We start from the raw sequence: 20,942 nt of genomic DNA, 5'->3' as shown, positions 1-20,942 counted from the left end.
AAACAGTACTTAACAAATTGGTTTAAACCAGCGATTTGCATCCAAACCAACGTATAAAATAATTGTTCTATCGTGTATTTACTCGATACATTTAACATTAATGGTATAGGATGCAATAAAATTTAATCAAGAGCATAGGTATGGAAGAGAAAATAAGCACATACAGCACGATGGCCCGTAGCCGTAGAAAATTATGAGGTGATTTTTAAATTATTTTTATTTTAGGTAAAACAACATGAAGTAGGAGGAAATTTTGTCAGTACCTACCTAATGAGTGGCAAGTGCATTCATAGTTGCTTTCAGTATTAGTATGAGATCTGATATATAGCCAACGTTAGTGGATTTTGAGTATGGAAACACAATAGTGTCAGAGCAAAATAGACAGAAAAATCTTTGAATTTAATTCAAGCATTCAGGACCACTGATTTTTATTGGCGAGTTAATATGACTAGTTCATATATTTAAAACGAGACTATTTTTAATCCCCGACCCAAAAAGAGGGGTGTTATAAGTTTGACGTGTGTATCTGTGTATCTGTCTGTGGCATCGTAGCTCCTAAACTAATGAACCGATTTTAATTTAGTTTTTTTTGTTTGAAAGGTGGCTTGCTTGAAAGTGTTCTTAGATTAGCTGATAAGCTTTAAGCTGATAACTATCAGCTCTTTTCTAGTTACTGTAACCTTCACTTGTCGGGGGTGTTATAATTTTTAATTTACACTTGTACTCTAACGCTAGTGTTTCCATTTTATTGACATTGGCGAGATTAAAATCTCCTCACTAACCCTACGGGAGAAAACGTGTAAAAATTTAAAATTCACTGCATCTATTTCATGCCATAACTTAGCTGTCTATACAATGGCAAATGCAATATTTGGCGTTTCCCTCAAAAAATTAAACAAAAATGTGAACCAACAAGGACCAGTTGGTAGTTTTAGTTTGCTCTAATTAGGTAACACAGAAGATCCAACCAGTCAACTTCCGACTGCTAACAAACATCTGAAAATTTCCCACGGGCTCTCCCACATAGTATGGATCCTTTTCAGCTAAAACGTGAAAAATTTCAATTTTGTTAAAAACCTAACGGAAAGTTTCGTAAGCGAAACGTAAAGTTTTTTCTTTGATCCAATTGTTTTTTTTTTGCCCAGAGGTATTATTTTTAAAAACCTCTAATTTTATCTCTGTAATGTTTCTTTAGAATAGAACAGAATAGAATACATTTTTATTCAAATAAACTTTTACAAGTGCTATTGAATCGTCAAAACAATTTACCACTGGTTCGGAATGTCATTCCTACCGAGAAAAACCAGCAATAAACTCAGCGGTTGCTCTTTTCCATTGTTTAGATTTCATCCTGAATTTTCAACTTGAAAACAATATCATTTTATTTGGGGATTACTCTTACTTATTAAAACTCTAAAACTGACTGACTGAAAAAGATAAAGCACAGCATACACCGGTGGGTCTAGAAGCTTGAAATTGTCCACATGAGTTTCTTATACATAATATTATATCTATGTATAAGAAAATCGCTGTTATGTCATAAAAATCAAAGCTTGCCGTTACACTTCACATAAAGTACATAGTCCCAACCTAAAAGCCTTTGAGTGAACAAATGCGATCTAGGGGCAGTAAAACCTAGCGAGGTGTTTACGAGGGACACCAAAATATTTATAGTCATAAACTGCGCTCGATGGCTTACTGACACCTAACAAAATATTGTTGGTAAAAAATAAAATTTTACTTAAAACTTATTCCACTTATGTTTATAGAAATAGTTTTATAACAAAATTAGATGATGTCCGCGACTTCATTCGCGTGGATTTAGGGTTTTAAATCCCGTGGGAACTCTTTGATTTTCCGGGATAAAAGATGCCTTTGTTAATTTCTGGGACGCAAGCTATCTCTGTACCACATTTCACATAAATCGGCTAAACTGATGGACTTTTAAGAATCCTGTAGGAACTCTTCGGTTTTCCGGGGTAGAAGTAGCCTTTGTCCATCCCCGGGATGTAAGCTACCTCTGTACTAAATTTTGACAAAATCGGTTTTTAATAAATTAAGTATGGAAGCATGGATTTGTTCTGAAAGTTCAAGAGTTAGGAAGGAAACGTGGTAAAGTTTATATTTATACAAGTATAGCGCCGTCTTAACTCAAATTCCGAGAGCTTCAATTAATGTTCACTCTGCAAAGCAGATCATAGTTCAATATTATACTATCTTCGGGTTTGTGATAGAACGTGGATTATAGTCTATCTAAGTTTCAGGATTGCACAAACTAGTTATACCTAAGTTTTTAATTATGTTATACGCCGCCTCTTTCTCTCAAAGTAAGTAAATAAATGTTTTATGGTATCAAAGGAAATGTTCTAATTGATTTCATTACAAAATTTTCAAATTCATTTCAAATTCCATTAAAAATGGGGGAAAAAGTGTATAATGTTTATGCAATAATACATCTTGATTCATAACCTCTTTTAGCTTTGGAATTCCGTCTAAAATTTTGCTGCAATCTATACATATAATAAAATTGTAGAAAAGTGGTGTCTGTACAATGGAAATATATAAAAAAAAAGTAGCAGGGGTTGTTATTATATCGATTCCGAACCCGAAATTGTAATTAATTTTTTTTTGTCTGTTTGTCTGTTTGTCTGTTTGTCTGTTTATCTGTGTGTTTGTGCACGCTAATCTCAGAAACGGCTTATTCGATTTAGATACGGTTTTCACTAATATATTGTAGTAAGCTTCACTTAGGATTTAGTGTTTATTTCATGTCAATCGGTTCATAAATAAAAAAGTTATGTCAATTTAAAGAATCACGGCGCCTCGCGCCTGAGCGTCCGTGGCTATATAAAGCGCGAAAAGTCACTATTCCACGCGAACGAAGTCGCGGGCACAGCTAGTGTTTAATAATTCTTGGTTGAACACGGCTGGCTGAAATGGAGTAGGTAGGTCTTCATAATATTATGTTAGTTCTTATTCAAGAGGTATGGCGGTATGGCTCCAAAACCAAGCAGTATAAAGCGCAAACCGATTCAAATATTAGGTATACCATTATATTAAAATACTAGAATTCTTCAAGTGTAGTCATAAAAAGTGCATTTAAATAAATTATCATTAACTAAACTCGTTACACACATATTTAACATTTACTTTGCTAATGACTTAGCTCGTTATTTAAACAAGCTTGAAGTAGCGCAGCTTGTGTTTCCCACATACTGGTAGAATGTATTTGAGAGACTAAAATAGTAGGTACTGTAATTCCATATGGCTTGCTCTATTTGGGACACAAAACTTTATTCCAAAAATCTATAGGTATAACTACCTAAGTTTCCTTTAGTGTATTTTGTTTGCTTTCAGCAGAGATCATTGTGAAAAATATAGCACTAGACCTTTTAGCCCTGATGTCTTAAGGAATTTGAATACAACCAAATTAGCACCATAGTAACTGAAATCTTAGAATAATTATGATGTTATAGCAGGTCAAATATACGAGTATAGTAACATGTATCGTTTCCTTAAACAAAAACTTCATTAGGAAAGCTGCGTATTTGCATAATATTCAAGGACATAAGGAATTTATCTAAATGGGAACGTAAAATATTTTCATTTTGATAAAAAGTTATGGGAATTAGAATGAATTTTAGTGTTGTAATACAATAAAAACTTATGAATTGAATATTATTTTTGTAATATAGCAAGGTTCTTATTTCATAGCAACCTTTTTTTGGGATATAGACTTACCTATGTAAATTATCGAATTATAGCAATATGCAAAAATCAGGTCAATTCATTGCTTCTTTTTAGAACAATTAAGGGAAAACAAACACTTTTTTGAATTTTTTTAACCACCGGCCCCGACCCAAAAAGAGGGGTGTTAAGGGTGTTTGACGTGAGTATCTATGTATCTGTGTATCTGTCTGTGGCATCGTAGCTCCTAAACTAATGAACCGATTTTAATTTAGTTTTTTTTTGTTTGAAAAGTGGCTTGATCGAGAGTGTTCTTAGATAATATGATCCAAGAAAATCGGTTCAACCGTTTGAAAGTAATTAGCTCTTTTCTAGTTACTGTAATCTTCACTTGTCGGGGGTGTTATACATTTTTAATGTACACTTGTATTATTTTAGTAGCGATGATATAAAGCAAGAGTATAGGTAAATGCAGGTTTAGTGGCCATACAGTAATATGGAATAGAATTGCGGTATCACGTCGGCAATTCGGTTATTCTTGGGCGATCCGACCGTAATAGTCTCATTCGTTTAAAGTATCAGATCAGACTAACCGAGTTGAAAGTTCCATAGATATCTTTTTGATTGTGTAGGTAAGTACCGATGTTTGCAGGAATTTTCACACACGAAACTCCATAAATTGTACATAGCCTAATATTGCTACTACAAAACTAACCTTCGTAAAAAAAATTACTGCAAAAACACATTCATTGAAGATAAATGAATCAATCGTCTATACCTATTCCGTTTATCCACCGTAGCAGTCAGTAGAGGGGCGTATACGCGGAAGCGTGTGTCGAAAACGTGTGAATCGGAATCTGTCGGAATCTATTCACTTCGGTCACTCAAAATTTAAAAGACCCCCAACACAAAAACCTCTGTAAGAAAACTAGAAAAGAGCTGAAAACTTTCAAACGGCTGAACCGATTGTCTTCGATTATAGCTAAGAACACTCTTGATCAAGCCACCTTTCAAGAAAAAAAGTAAATTAAAATCGGTCCATTCGTTTAGGAGCTACGATGCCACAGACAGATACACAGATACACAGATACACACATCAAACCTTTAAAACCCTTCTTTTTGGGTCGGGGGTTAAAAAATAATATCTATAGCTTAGATCTATTAGGTACAAATTACGTTAACTAATCCACCCCATCCGGGCTGAATAGATGGATATTATACCCTAAGATGGCTGTTTTAGGGTAGATAATCGGAATAAATCAATCAGTCACCCTACCTAATAAACCTACCACCGTACCTTAGTGGTAGTATTAGAGTTCTAGTACTTTTAGGTTTTACGCATTAGCCTAGGTTGTTAACTGTCATTCTTTTATAAAGTATCAAAGTTATATAAAAACGTGTTTTAAAGCTGCATTTAATATAAATTCCCCTACCAAAAACCTCTACCTGATTTACACTGTATCATACCGGAACTAAGCTGTTTAGATGTACCGCTTTGATGTTTTCGCTCCGGAATTAGATTTTAGGAGGCGAGACCTTTTGCCCAACAGCGAGGCAGTAATAAGTTGTTACATAGATTTTGTCATCTCGTCACCGTAATATTATATATTTAATATACCGTACAACATATAAATATCGTATCATAACGATAGGCGAAAGTTTTGTGTGTATGTTTGTTACCCTTTCACGCTGAACGGATTTGGCTGAAATTTAGTACCTATATGTAGAGGTAGATCATACCATGGATTAACACATAGGCCTCTTTTTATTCCGAAAAAAACAAAGATTTCTCGCGGGATTTTTAATAACCTATATCCACGCGAACGAAGTCGCGGACGTTAGCTAGTATCCTATCATATAATATATTGTGTTCATACGTATGTATGACGTCATTAACGTGGCTTGTATAGATAACTAGAGGATGCCCGCGGCTTCGCCCGCGTGGATTTCGTTTTTTTTTAATCCTGTTGTAACTCTTCGATTTTCCGGGATAAAAAGTAGCCTATGTCCTTTCCCCAGGATGTACCCCAAGTCTGTACTAAACATTAAAATCAGTTCAGCGGTTGAGCCGTGAAAACGTAGCAGACAGACAGACAGACAGACACACTTTCGCATTTATAATATTAAGTATGGATTAGTATGGATATGAGAAAATGTTGCATGTTTGTATGCTAATTCGAATTATAATAATGCGTTGTAACGAGCCCGGCATATATATATAATATATATAGGTTTAATAACCACAAGTAACAATACAGTTTAGCTTTTATATACGTATTAGGCAAATATAATATGCGCGATTGTTTCATCGTGGAAACGATAATAGTGTTTTCATGCAAAGTATTATGCTCAAGATGACCAACGACAGAACGACCTTCATAGTTTTCTCTCCATAGAACACTGTCATTGCCAATATAGTTTTTAATTTTTTATTCAGATACAAGTTAGCCATTGACTGCAATCTCACCTGGTGGTAAGTGATGATGCAGTCTAAGATAGCAGTGGGCTAACCTGGAAGGGGTATGGATGTTTTATCAAACCCATACTCCATTGGTTTCTTTACGGCATCACAGCGGAACGGTGGTACGATTTTGCCGGTAGGGTGGTAACTAGCCACGGCCGAACATTCCCACCAGACGATTATTACCAGATAATTACTGAATATCTACTAATTTAAGGACTAGTTATTCTGTTAAGATTAAGAGATGTTTGCCTAGCGTGCTTACCATCACCCTTCATACAAACATATCGTTTGGTTCTCATTTGAATATTAACGAATCAAACCCAATGTTTCATTAGGTATAGATACATTCTAGAAATGAATATTTATGTCTGTATCTTGCCAGATTTCAGTGAAAATATTTGGTTTTAAAGTTATATTCACCCAAATATTGATAAACTGTACGAAAATTTTTGGACATGTGTAACAACAACGGAAAACCACAGACAAAATATTAATTTTGGAACGTTTCTAGAATTACGTTTGTTTGGTGCGTGTTACGAATAAACTCCTCTTGAAAGATATCACAACTATAATATATGAATCATAACGCCATAATGGCAGTTTACAAGCATTCTGGCAATTTACTTTACTACCTCTTGACAGAGCTAATAAATAGGTCAGCTTTACTTTTTACCTCCCGACCCAAAAAGAGGGGTGTTATAAATTTGACGTGTGTATCTGTGTATCTGTCTGTGGCATCGTAGCTCCTAAACAAATGAACCGATGTTAATTAAGTTTTTTTTGTTTGAAAGGTGGCTTGATCGAGAGTGTTCTTAGCTATAATCCAAGAAAATCAGTTCAGCCGTTTGAAAGTTATCAGCTTATTTTTAATTTACACTTGTTAATCTAATTTAATTACTATACATTTCTTTATAAAATAAATAAGTATGTATTTTTTTCGAAAATGGAATGTTATGCTGAATTACGTTAGTAATGAAATTAAATTGCAATCTGGTTTAAATATCGCTTCCGAGCCAGTAAACTCTTCCAATGAGAAATCGTGGTTTTATTGCAATATACATCAAATGGAATAAATATCGTGTACTAGGTTTTGTCATTACTTATTTTTTTATATGACAACAACCTAGGATGATTAGGTCAAAAATCAATAGTTATGTAACGATGCAAATCAGACTACGAGTAGAAAATGTCACAGGCAATATTAGACTGGAATTGTGAGACTGATTGATTTTTAATATCTAGACTAATACCTAAAGTTGATCGGGCTATGGAGACATAGCTATCGGTTATTTGTACAATACACCTATGTTACACCCAGTCTACGCGATATACTTGGAAAGTCGGGATTGTTCGTATGTGTTCGTAGGTAGTAATTTTACGAGTCAAATTCGTGCGAATGCGGCAACGAATACAATGCGGCTACGAATACAAGATGCGGCTAACCTTAGGAAGATATCAGATTCAATCGTGCCATCCCCGCTGGCAACCTACACTCTTTGATAGCCTTTTGATAGCATACGGTTTTGAAAGCTGTCTTTTGTTTTTTATTATTAAGTAAGGCGTTGTTTGGTATCTGAAACCGCAAGAAAATGCAAAAAATCCAGCATTTTCTTTAATCAATAGCTAGTCATTCAAATATGCTATTAGGTAAATAAAATGTGTCCAAAAACAGCGTAAAAAAATACTGTACCTAATTGTAATCCGCCGAATATCCCTCCCACTTTATCGCCTCCCGCTGCCAATTTCGTGGCAACTTAGCCACGGATTCGCAAGTGCCCTTAAGTGGCCATTGCGCATTCGCGGTTTTGAACGCCTAAGAACTTAAATTCCGAAGATATTGTTAAAATGAAGAACGAATACAATAAAGAACATACAGAAACTTTAAAAAAAATTATAAGCCTGATAAAATCGCAAGGAATATATGTTGTTTGCGTCAAAGGCGACGATCCGTTAAAACAGCATGCATCTCAGTTGTGTTCCAAATGGCAAAAGGGATTCTCCTTTGAAAAATTAAAGCCAGACTTGAAAAATGGGCTGCATTTTATCCTCAGAGTGTGGGCACAGAACTTGTGAATAGATAAAAATATGTCTGCATTTTTATGTACTTTCTTGAAATAAAAGCGAAAAATGAATTTTAACCTCTAAAATATATTTTAATGTTTCTCAGAATATAATCATTTTTAATATTATTCACTAGCTTTTGGCTGCAACTTCGGCCATGTCATGTTATTTATAGACTTTAGTATAGGTACTCGGAGATCTATCAGTGAAAAAAAATTTAGAATTTGATTATTAGTTCCGGAAATTACCCCCAAGCTACTAACTTTAATTCTTCATAGTAGTATAAAGAATACTGCTAACCTATTGCAAATCAAGAAATTAAAAATCAAGACCATTTCCATGCACTTTTTAAGACTCTGTCTAGACAAGTATAAGTAAGTTTAAACTCGAACCGTATTAACTCAAGTAAAACTGAAACATAAAAGTATTAAAATCTTTGTAAAAGTCGAAGTATATCTTTAGTAATATTGAACTTGTAACATATCTTTAGTACTTCTTAAAAAAACTGTGCTTCTTATCTATAAGAGTTATAGTGACACACGTTACTTATACGTGTCTGAAATAAGAAAGGCGTAGTATTTATTTGAATGTGATACCTACATGTTACATTTTCACGGGAAGCGAACAAACTATTCGTCTGTGAACATCTATTGCTTTTGTGTCACGTAGAGTATAGAACAGAGGACATATTTTTATTGCAAAGAATATTACATGAAATGAACTGAACTTTAAATGCTTATATGACGTCAAAACAACGTTCGGTCCCATCGGACGCATCGAAGAAATACTGATGAAGACTATTCAGCAGAGATCGACTGCAATTTCTTTATTACATCGTGCTCAATGCTGCCGACGTCACCCGCATTTATTACTGAAGATTCTTGCGTATGGATTTTGAAGCAGTTTACATTCAATCTTTTTTATGCACTTTGTGGCCAATTGGCATGAAAAATAATATTTTATTCGAAGATGATTTTTCGAGCTTAATATTTATTTTATAATTAGTTAGAGAATATTTTGAAGTATGTATAATCAGAACATAATAATAATAATAATATTATATCCAAAACCAAATTGCTGTACCAAGCAATTATAAAATAAGGAAATTTAAAATTAAGTCATTATAATATTTCCTCTACTATGTCATAATTACACCGTACAAAGACATTAATAATTCCATCGAAAGAAGAAACAAGCTTTTCCGAGTCTCTATGAACAAAAGAGTTACGTCAAAGTGCTTAGTAAGTTTATTAATGGAACAGCCATCGATCCTTGTCCAATGTAAAGTAACATTGATGAAAATACTGAGCTCTTCTAGAAGGAGTGAATGATGGATTACGACTTTCTCATATCGCAATACTTCATAATGTTCATCTTAAAACAATAACTGTAATGTTTTTCTACGAATAACCAAATATTTGTGGAGATAATAAAAGTATTTCTTGTAGTAATGGATTTGTGAAGACGCAATACTGTAAAGTGGTGCTGATTTCTGTATAAAATCCGTATTTGGGCTAGACAGTGATAAAAGAGAGTATTATGACCTAATTTCAATAACGAACATATATATCGAATACGAATATCCTTACCCAGATGTATTGATCATTACAAATATTATCGTCAGCTAAAAGTATTTTATAAGGAATATCAGTTGAGTTTAACATGATTGTACTCAAATATTTAAAGGCGTTTATGAAAAGTATTCAAGAGATGTTTAAGATTAAATATAGAATTATGTTCAAAAATAAAAATTGCCAGTCAGTGGGGATTGTTAATAGAAGTCAAAACTTAAAAATATGAAATGATGTGTTTTTTTTTTTGTATTTTCAATGGTTTAGTTTTTACATCTATCACATTCCGAGCACTATTTAGATTAGCATGTCGGTGAAGTAACCTTGATGTTTTAACTCATCCTAAAATCACCCACCGCGCCTATAATGAAGATTAACTAAAATGTATTCAAAATCGGTTTCTGCATCAAAACGTTATAACCAGCTCATAAATTCTACCGAATGAGTTAATGAAATATTGCTACGTCTGGAGCGGGAATTAATTAGGTCAGACAACACTATAAGCTATCCTTTTATAACATGACAAAGGACCATTATCAAATGTACGTCTCGTAATATATTTATAACGTAGTAGGGGTTATAATCACGCCAGCAAAGAAGCGTCGCTTTGCCCATGAAATATTAAGTAAAAGGACGCCACTGTAAAGTTCAGCTTATGTTGACTTGTCACGATGCAGACATGACTGTGCCAAGGCTATCTTTATTCTCATGTTTTTATTTCAGCGTAACAACAAATTTGATGACGTAGACATCAAATTCAACCCTTAAGAGGGTACAACAGGGGTGTGAAAGTGTAGTCCACATGGACGAAGTCGCGGGCATAAAGTCTGTATTAAAATACTGTAATAATAAGTTGGGGGCAACTTTTTGTTTGTAGAAAAACCAATGATGTGAAAAACGCTTAGGAGGTGTGTCGGTAACTGGCAATAAGCGACCGGAAATTTTGATTAATGGCTCAAATACTACGTGTTCTGTGTTAAGCACTTTTCGTTCTCTTTCAGCTGTTATTAGGTTTAGTGAAAACTTTTTGTGAACACAAATATTGATTTTATCGACGCCAAATGCTAATGTTTACGTTTTTGACTTCAAAAATATTAAATTAAGGAGCTCGCTTCAAAAAGATATTAGACCTCTTTTGATTGATGTGCGCGGCGCGCCGGTCGTGATGAGTGGAAATTATTTACTTATTACAAAGTGTTTTATTCTTTATCAAAAAAGTTATTAAATACATTAATAATAATTTTGTTAAGCTAGCTCATAGTCATCATTCATCCTCATCACTGGCCCACTACTGAGCACGGGTCTGAGGAAGGGTTTAAGCCACAGTCCAACGCGCTGGTCAAATAAGGATTCACAGGCTTTACACGCATTTTGAGAAATTATAAAAAAATATCTCAGGCATGTAATTTGTCTCACAATGTTTTCCAGAAAGTGACATTTCGTTGTTTAAAACACACATAACTCCAAAAAGTTAGAGGTGCGTGCCCGGGATCGAACTCTCGATTTCCTGAATAGGAGGCTGACGTCTTAACCACATAACTATTACCCTTTTTAGGGTTCCGTACGCAAAGGGTATAAAGGGAACTCTATTAATGTCACTTTGCTGTCTGTCCGTCTGTCTGTTCACGTGTCACAAGTCTCCAGCTCGTAGACTAGTTACAAAACTGAAATTCTGGTATTTTTATAGAACGTTGACCCAAAACCAAATATTGAATTAGAAATTCAAATAAATAATCTTTGAGGGGGGCTTCCACACATGAACAAATTTTACCGGTTTTAAGAACGGTTTTTCTATGATATGATTTTATCTACACCAAATGCTAATGTCTACGTTTTTAACTTCATCGCAATTTATTAAGGTCGAAAAAATATAGCTCTATAAAATGAGAAGCCCCGCTTCAAAAATTATAGCACTTCTCTTGTATGACTTCATGGTTATCTTACAAGAAGTGGCAATTATTATAAAGCGTTTTATTCTTCATCAAAAAAGTTATTAAATACTTTAGTAACCTTAGTGTGGCTGAAGCTTACTTCAGCCACACTCACTCGCTCTTTTAAATGTATGTAATGTCCCCTAAAGAGTGACATAGTAGGGATGGTTTAATTACCAACAGTGTCACGAAACGAAATTTTGCGAGTTGCCATTAAAACAAAACTGTATTATTCTAACTCATACCTCTTACAATGTTTAGAAATGTATAGCCGGCTAAGTGCGAGTTGGACTCGATGAAGGGTTCCGTACCATTGCACAAGCTATAGGTACCTAACCATTTTATGTAGAATACTACAAGTTAATGACAGATTGCGCCGTCTATATGTGATTTAGTAAATTAATTTTTTCGTGAACACATTTAATTTTTTTTTGTGTCGGAACCACAAATTCCTGGTTTTCGGATATATTGCTTTACTTGTGCTATCTGCCAAGTTTAATGATTCCAGGTCAACGGGAAGTACCCTATAGGTTTTCTTGATAGACACGATAGACAGACAGACAGACAGACGGGCAGACAACAAAATGATCCTATAAGGGCTCCTCTTTTCCTTTTGAGGTACGGAATCCTACAAGTAAAATGATTCGTGGCGAACGTAGCTCGACATTGTTGGTTATGATCTCCCACAAACTAGCTATCGTCAAACGTACAAGATAAAACTGGATAACAAAGTATGACGAAGGATGCGGCAGTAAACCTGATAACTGTATAGTACTAAAATTGTGGTAAAACAACTCTATACCCTAGGCCATAAGACAATCCACAATTCAGTAACAGCAGAATAACGAATAACAAAGAAAAATATGAAGATTCTGCGGCTCTACGACAAGGTCTCTAAAGTATTATAGACCATAAAACAAAGATAAATAAGGTTTAAATCAAATACATTATAAAACTCTACATAAATTCCCTTCTCTGTTTTTAATACGCACTGCTAGAATATGCAGGCGCGTTCCACCTTAGATTGCAAAATCACATATTATAGTGTGAGTTCAGTTTTTGTGGGACAAGTAATGTTCATCGGTGAATGGGTAATAAGATGATTGGTGTTTTTATAACATTAATCGCCTGTTAACTGCCGAGTTTTTTGCTGACTCTTTCAGTAGAATCTACTTTCAAACTCGATGGTAGAGTCTTGCTCGACCCAGCGTAAGAGCTATAGTTTAGCCTATATAAAATAGGTAAATATATCTATTTGGATTTGAATATTTGTCTGATCTTTCCTATAGAAGTAAGTTGTTAAATCAATACCAAAAAAAAGCCTCGAGCAATTATACCCGTCTTTCACTCTGATACCTTCACAGACTTAACGAATCAAAAGAGTTTCAAAGAACAATTTGAATTCGGAAACATAATTTTTGGAACTGAGATCTGCTGGTACTTTTCCAAAGTTTGCCATTTCGTGCACAAAACTACTTTGTTAAAGAACTTAGAATTTAGGCATCGATATTACAGTTCCTTGAGTTCTGAGTTCAGAGTTTTACGTTCACTACTGAATGAATAGAAATAACTCAAAATTTAAAAACCCCGACACAAAACCCTCTATAAGAAAACTAGAAAAGAGCTGATAACTTTCAAACGGCTGAACCGATTTTCTTCGATAACTAAGAACACTCTCGATCAAGCCACCTTTCAAACAAAAAACTAAATTAAAATCGGTAGATTCGTTTAGGAGCTACGATGCCACAGACAGACACAGATACACACGTCAAACTTATAACACCCCTCTTTTTGGGTCGGGGGTTAAAAAAACAATGGTGTTATGCCTACTACCCTACTACCGTCTCTATGAACTACTTTTGTATGTAGATGAAACTTTACACCTTAGCTTTCAGCTTGAATTCGATATTTTAATTAAAGTTATGATGTATAGGTATTTATTTGAATCCTTCAACTCTATATGGTTGTAAAATTATTTTGTGAAAAATATTATGTTAAGTTGTTTTTGTAAAGTAAACCTTTTAAAATAATTAGCTAAATTATCACAAAAATGCAACATGTACTTGAAAACAGATTCTATTGCGCTTACAATAAGGTATATTACATTTAAATAGATAGCAATATTGTGATGGCCTGCGTGACGAGCAAACGCCCATGTAATTTAAAGGTGCGGAATTTGCTTTTAGTTACTTTTGACAACGGTTGGATACAAGTGAAAAGTTTTGCGAATATAATATGTGTAGTATGCGACAGGTCGAGATGGCAACAGGGGTGGGGACGTCCCGCACACCCGCACAGTCCTCGCGCTAACCCGTTGCGGGATAACGTGGGTGACCTTATAATTACCTAGATTACTATTTCGACCTGTCGCGTAGAATAGGTAGATACGTACGAAGACTTTTTGAATAATTTATCCATCTAATTGGTTTATTCAATTGATTAGATTATAGTACAATTAACTATATCATCAAGTTGAAGTTGCAATGAGTAGGTCATACCTATCTGTTACCTACAGAACTGATGGCTGCTGGGGCAGACATGTTCTGGTTTGTAAACCGCGTACCAGTCTGACCTTCCTCAGGACCTCCTTCAAACTACTGAACTGATGACCTTAAGAAGGTAGCGAGAAGTGGGCAGATGAGAAGGGCGAGTATCGTGTATGATTGCGCGCTCTCGAAATCAAAATCAAAATTAGAATGTCTATGTCTAATAGTAAACGCGAACGGGTTAATTGATCATTGTTATATTTTCTTCATTAGGAAACCTACATGATTCAGCGTTCTCCATAATGTTCTCAAGGGTGTGCGAAGTCAGCCAACTTGGACTTGGCTAATGGTGATGTCCTGGACTCCTCTTATTCTGAGAAGAGAAACTTCCTCAGTAGTGGTCAACGGGTTGAGATGATCAAAACAGAGGAAAAAAGTTATGTCTCATAAAAATTGGTTATACTGTGTATTCTGCCAATCGGGAAAAGTATTTCCAGTTAATATACCGTGGGAAAACTATTTACCACCGCCTCTTTCACAAATCAAGCGTGAAATAAATAAATAAGTTCAGTATCCGACTAATATTAACACGTGATGGGTATTTACAGGCTTGTGCACTAAGACGATATTAATTATTACTTATAATCTTGCTGAATTTGCCCAAACATAATTATTGTAGGGCTTTATATAACATAAAGCTCAATTCCTTGACTATATAAAATTAGTCTGATAATGTGTAGCAGTAAAATTACCTGGCTCGCGTCTAGCTCGTTTTCTGCAACTAAATGCAAATTTGTATTCAAAACGTCTAAATTAAACACCCTGCAACAAGCATTCTAGTCATAAAGTAGTACTAATCTTTTTATTGGAAGAAAACTAGTTCAAGAACAGCTAATTTATAAATGAAAATGTGTTTTGAAAAGAAAATATTTTTGGTTTCTTCAAAAACCACGTCACCGTGTTTAAAAAACACGTCATAAGCAAAAGTTCTTTGAAACTGAAAAGGGAATAATTGTTCGTGAAAATTTCCAAGAGAAAGGGTTCTAATAAAAGGGTTTTTAGAAAAGCTACTTTGATAATTTTTTCTTTAAAAACTCTGCCATAGTTAATATTTTAAAAATGCCGCATAAACTTTGAGACAAAGTTCTGCCTCAAAGGAGAAGTGAATGCTCAAAAGGTCTGATTTTTATTATAATATGAAACTTATATTATGTAAGTATATTGTATACCTACTAGATTTTCCATAATACGCAAAATAATAGCCAGTTAAACTTAACCGGGTATTTCTTATAGCTGATGCCCGCAACTCCCTCAGCGTGGATTTTAAAAATTCCGTGAGAACTCATAATTTTCTGGGATAAAGGAAAGCTCATGTCTCTTTACAGGGCTTTAACTATATACATGCAGAAAATCACGATTTATTCTGTTGCTCCGTGGTAGCGTGATTGAAGGACAAGCCAACAGTTAAAAAACACTATAAAAAAAATTGATGATTAAAAATGCTTTTAATAAAATCAAACCTGAAGGTATCAAGTTCAGTAATTTCTTTCAACACATAAAACCATATCCGACGCTGCCGCAGTCAGGTATGTATTAAATTAATTAGCACAACTTTTCAATTTAATTTCAGTATATGGTAAGAGAATAGCTAGCTATAAGTAAGTATAGCTATTAGCTTGGCTGAATTCCACACGTAAAAGTTTCTAGACAAAGTAGGTTGCAGCGGCACTCTTAGAATACTAAATGAGAATGTTCTCACTGATCATACTTTACTGATAAAGACATAGTTTTATCTGGGAACTATAAAATGACACTGTAACTAACATTATTTTTTATGGAGTGAAAAAATGCCTGGCGTAGATACACGTACATTAATAATATAACGAGCAATTTTTACGCTACCTGTTTTAGTAGGTAAGTATTAGGTATTTTAAATTGGATTTACTTTTTCTTGCGTGTAATTCGAATAAAGTTGTACTATAGGCACAGGTTTCAATTTCAATATTATTGTTTCAAACAAAATTGAAACAATAATAGTTTAATTAGAGCACGATTGCTATCCCAAGATGTTACGTTAGATGTATCCAGTTCCACGATCCAAACACCAACAATATTCAATAATCGCTCCGAATCTCGTAAGGAGAATCAAAAAAAAAAACCTCCAAAACACCTGTTTTTATGCAAATTCACTCAAGGTAGCCTCCTAGCAACAGATCGTATGACATCGCATGAGCCAAATATCGATTTTATTTAACTACCTTCATTAGATAAATTAATAATCTATACTAATAACTAAAATTGGAGTATCTGTCTGTAATTTCGAAATAACTACCTCATATTAAGCTCATATGGTTATTTGAACGATACCAACACTGAATAACACGTTTTTAAAATTTTTGTCTGTCTGTCTGTCTGTCTGTCTGTCTGTCTGTCTGTCTGTCTGTTTGAAAAGGCTAATCTCCGGAACGGCTGAACCGATTTTGACGGGATTTTCACAGACAAGTTGAGGATTGACCAGGGCGTAACATAGGCTACTTTTTTAACCGACTTTCAAAAAGGGAGTTGTGTTTTTCTACCTATGTACACCGAAATCTTCGAGATTTCTGAACCGATTTGCGTAATTTTTTTTTTAATCGATAGAGAAACTTTGCGACATTGTTTCATAAAAAACTTGGAGTCCAACTCCTCAATCCTGATGCTGCAGGGGATCTGACTAATCCACGCGGGCGAAGCTGCGGGCATCAGCTAGTTTTATAATGTTTTTGACAATTCATATCAATTTTTAAAAATAATTTTACATTAGATTCCATATTCAAGTTCTCATTAGGATCAGCAAGATAATAAAATATGAGTTAATATAACTTGGGCTTCCACAGCGAAGAAAAGTTTCAAAGTCGTTGCATTGCAGTGTCACTATCAGAATACTAAGCGGGAATGTTTCCACTGATTCTGCTGTACTTGTAACATTTTAAACTACTACTTTTAGTTTAAAGTGGTTTCGTAACTTAACAAGATAAGTGAATGAGGCGAAATATGTCTTGTTTTATAAAATGCACAAGCTTTCCAATTCAATTTTTTAATAATAACTTGAGGGCGGTAGTCACTATCGCCACCAGAATAAGAAGTAGCAAAAGCAACGTCCATGCAAATTGGTAAGAAAGTTTTACTATTTTATTTTGATTCCATTATAAGTTAGCCATTGACTGCGATTTCACCTGATGGTAAGTGATGATGCAGTTTAAGTTGGAACCGGGCTAATGTGGCAGAGGTAAGGCAGTTTTTTATTAAATGAATCAAACAATCAATCAATCGTATTTTGAATCCTCACTGAATATACCTACCACTGCACTGCTGGTTCGAAAACCTACCGCGAAGAACCGCAAGAAACTAAGCGGTTGATCTTTTCAAATATTCAATTATTATTATTATTACAGTAAATACATTTAGAGGCTCTGGTAAGAACACAGATTGCCTTAAATAATGTAGTTACGATGGTATTTAACGAATATTTTCAAAATAAATAGGTACCTACCACGTCTGCTACTTATTATTTACTTATTTATGGTTGAAGCTATCTGTTAGAGGTTAATGACTTTCGCAATAAAACTATGCTAAATAAGTGCACAGTGATTTATATACAGATAAGTAGGTCACACGAGATTGTAAGTAAAATACTAACTAAAATATTTCTTAGAAATCTATACTTACTAGTAAAAGTTAAACACGGTTAATGTGAAACCTAGATTTTTTAATTGCTCAATTTGTCAGATGTTATAAAAAGTGTACCATGCCTTTTCAAGTAGGTAAATACCTAGTTAGTGCATTTAAAATTCAAGCAACAATATGATTAAATACCTTCTCAAGAGAGTCGTGAGGTTAACTCATTATTCTTGTATGTTAAATTCTCGCACAAAAGAGGCATTCACATGGAGGGCTATTGCACGCGAAGGAGTGGGGATTACGATGGGATTACTTGCACAAAGTTGCTGTTTTACATAAATCTCATATGATTTTGTGATTCTTTTTAACCCCCGACCCAAAAGAGGGGTTTTATAAGTTTGACGTGTGTATCTGTGTATCTGTGTGTCTGTGTATCTGTATGTCTGTGTATCTGTGTATCTGTGTATCTGTGTATCTGTCTGTGGCATCGTAGCGCCTAAACGAATGAACCGATTTTAATTTAGTTTTTTTTTGTTTGAAAGGTGGCTTGATCGAGAGTGTTCTTAGCTATAATCCAAAAAAAATTGGTTCAGCCATTTAAAAGTTATCAGCTCTTTTCTAGTTTTCTTGTAGAAAAGAAGGTTAACTAACCGTTAGGTTCAAATATTATGTCAATTGACAAATGTCAAGCTGTCGAGATGGACGTTGCCTAGATACATAATTATTTATTTGAAAATGATGTTTTGGAAAACTCAGATACTTTGGATAGCTATAATCCTAAAAAATCAGTTCAGCCGTTTGAAAGTTAGCATCTCTTTTCTAGTTACTGTAACCTTCACTTGTCGGGGGTGTTATAAATTTTTAATTTAGGTATACTTGTTGTACGCTTGTGTACATTTGCTATCACTGGATTGGTTGGAAGGCGAAATGAAATTCAACTATTTTCTGCCAGTTACTAAATTTATTTACAGTGTTAACTCTAAGCAACAGCTTATCCTATATTACTTACAGTATTACTTACAGTAATAAACCTTGTGAGACTGTACTTCACTAATAACACTTCAAGGTTCACTGTTCACTGTAAGGTTCACTGTTCACTGTAAGGTTCACTGTTCACTGTACTACACTGTTCACTGTACTACACTGATCACTGTTTCACTGTTCACTGTTGATCGAGACTATTTGTTGACCAAGACAAGACAAGACTAGACTAGACAAGACAAGACTGACTAAAACAAGACAAGACTAGACTAGACTGTCGCGGCGTCGAAATCGTCCGCTTATATACTGTTTTGGGCTATGTCTGTCCCTTACTTTTCTATGCGCCCATCTCTTTTTTCGTACATTCTGGAAAAGTCGCGCTTTGTGGTACCATCAGAAAAAAGGGTCGAAGACAAAAAAAGGGTCGAAGACAATAGGTGTTTATGCTTTCTCGATCCTTGATCTATTGTTTCGTTCCCGGTAAGACAATAATCTATTATTTTTAAATTGGTGTTTACGCAGTTCTATTCCCCAATTTTCTCGAACTGTCCGGCACCTTATTATGCACTGTTATTGTTCCGGGCTGTCCCGCACATTCTCCCGCCGTGCGACTGCGTCGCATCATTTGTCGGTGCGGGCACGTCGTCGTTTGTTGACAGGGGCAGTAATACCAGCTTCCTGACTGGCCTCCGTAGTACGCCACCTTTGGTCAGAATATCCACTGTACGCACGACGTTGTCTGGTCCCGGGTATGTAGCTGTAACTCTGCCTCGTACCCATACATTGCGTGGCAGGTTTGGGTCAACTATTTGTACGAGGTCGTTGACTTGTACTGCAGGTCCTCGTCCGTTTGGCTCCCGCCGGTGTTGAAGTTCAGGAAGGTACTCCTTCACCCAACGTGCCCAGAATATGTCAGTCAACCTTTGCGCAGCTCACGAAGTGGACTGTGCCTTGGTGGGAATATAGTGCCAGGAGATCATTTCCTTTGTTACTTCCTCTGCTGTTGCGCGTCGAAGCTTGTTCCGATTTGAGAACCAAGAGGTGTCGGGTAGTGCTTTTGCGAGTTTCGGTTTCCTTTTATCGGTCACATGATTTATCTTCTCTTCACCAGAAGATTCTTCTTGTTCTGTGATGGACACTTCGGTTGGCCAGTGAGCTTCTGTTTCATAGAGAAAGTCGAGTTCCTTGTACGAGCGGTGGTTCCTATTGAATGTAGCGGGAACGTCTCGCGTAACATCATCTGCCATATTCAATTTTGTTGGATCCCAGCGCCACTCGGTGACTTTAGAAGACTTTTCAATAGCTGCAAGGTGATGTGCCACATAAGGTTTGTATAAGTGCGATCCAGTCCGTATCAAAGTGAGTACTGTTTCGCTGTCAGTCCAGAATACCCTGCAGTCTGGTTTTCTTTCATGTTCTGCGATCACTGCTTCAGCGAGTCTGGTTCCCATTTCGGCAGCCTGGAGCTCCAATCTCGGAATGGATGTCAACTTCAACGGCGCTTCCTTCGCTTTGGCCATAATGAGAGACAGACCAATTTCACCATTCGGTGCCACTGTTCTCCAGAATAGAATCGCTGAATAAGCTGCTTCGCTGGCGTCGGTAAAGACATGTAGTTGTATTGAAGTGGCGTCGCTATAGTGGAGATATCGTCTCGGGATCGTTATGTTGCTGAGATTCTTTAGATGACTCATCCAGTCTTGCCACTGTGCGGCCAGGTCTTCATCGAGCTCGTCATCCCATGCCGCACCTCTTCGCCATACTTCCTGGAGCAGCTGTTTTGCCCTTATGGTGACAGGCGATGCGAAGCCGAGTGGATCGAATAGCGACATAACAATTCTCAGTGCCTCTCTCTTCGTAGGTGTCTTCCCGTTAATGAGCGTTGGTGCGATACGAGCTAAGTTGAGGTTGAAGGTGAGTTCGTCTGTGTTGAGCTTCTAGATGACGCCCAGTACTCGTTCTGTTTTCTCTTTAGATTTGTAGAGTTCCTTGCCTTCTGTTTGTTCCTTTTCACCGAGTGCTTCTAGTAGGTATGCAGAGTTCGACTTCCACTGCTTCAATTCGAAACTGGCCTTAGAGTGCACTTCACGCACGCTCTTCG

At 35.7% G+C, this 20,942-nt stretch overlaps 1 protein-coding gene and 1 long non-coding RNA gene across 8 annotated transcripts in view; both read right to left on the bottom strand.

Moving 5' to 3' along the window:
- LOC123874584 (small conductance calcium-activated potassium channel protein) overlaps positions 1 to 20,942 on the bottom strand; it is a 283,228-nt gene that overhangs the window by 30,999 nt on the left and 231,287 nt on the right. The gene's annotated exons all lie outside the window — the stretch shown is intronic.
- On the bottom strand, positions 17,194 to 20,797 carry LOC123874591. Its single transcript, XR_006797959.1, has 3 exons — positions 20,736 to 20,797; positions 20,269 to 20,270; positions 17,194 to 17,204 (listed from the first exon to the last, which is right to left on the bottom strand). It is a non-coding gene; the product is annotated as an uncharacterized LOC123874591 (long non-coding RNA).

Source organism: Maniola jurtina, chromosome 18, assembly GCF_905333055.1.
Source record: "Maniola jurtina chromosome 18, ilManJurt1.1, whole genome shotgun sequence".
Lineage (NCBI taxonomy): Eukaryota > Metazoa > Arthropoda > Insecta > Lepidoptera > Nymphalidae > Maniola > Maniola jurtina.
Note: the sequence above shows the minus strand (reverse complement) of the source record. Positions and strands in the feature narration are given on the sequence as shown.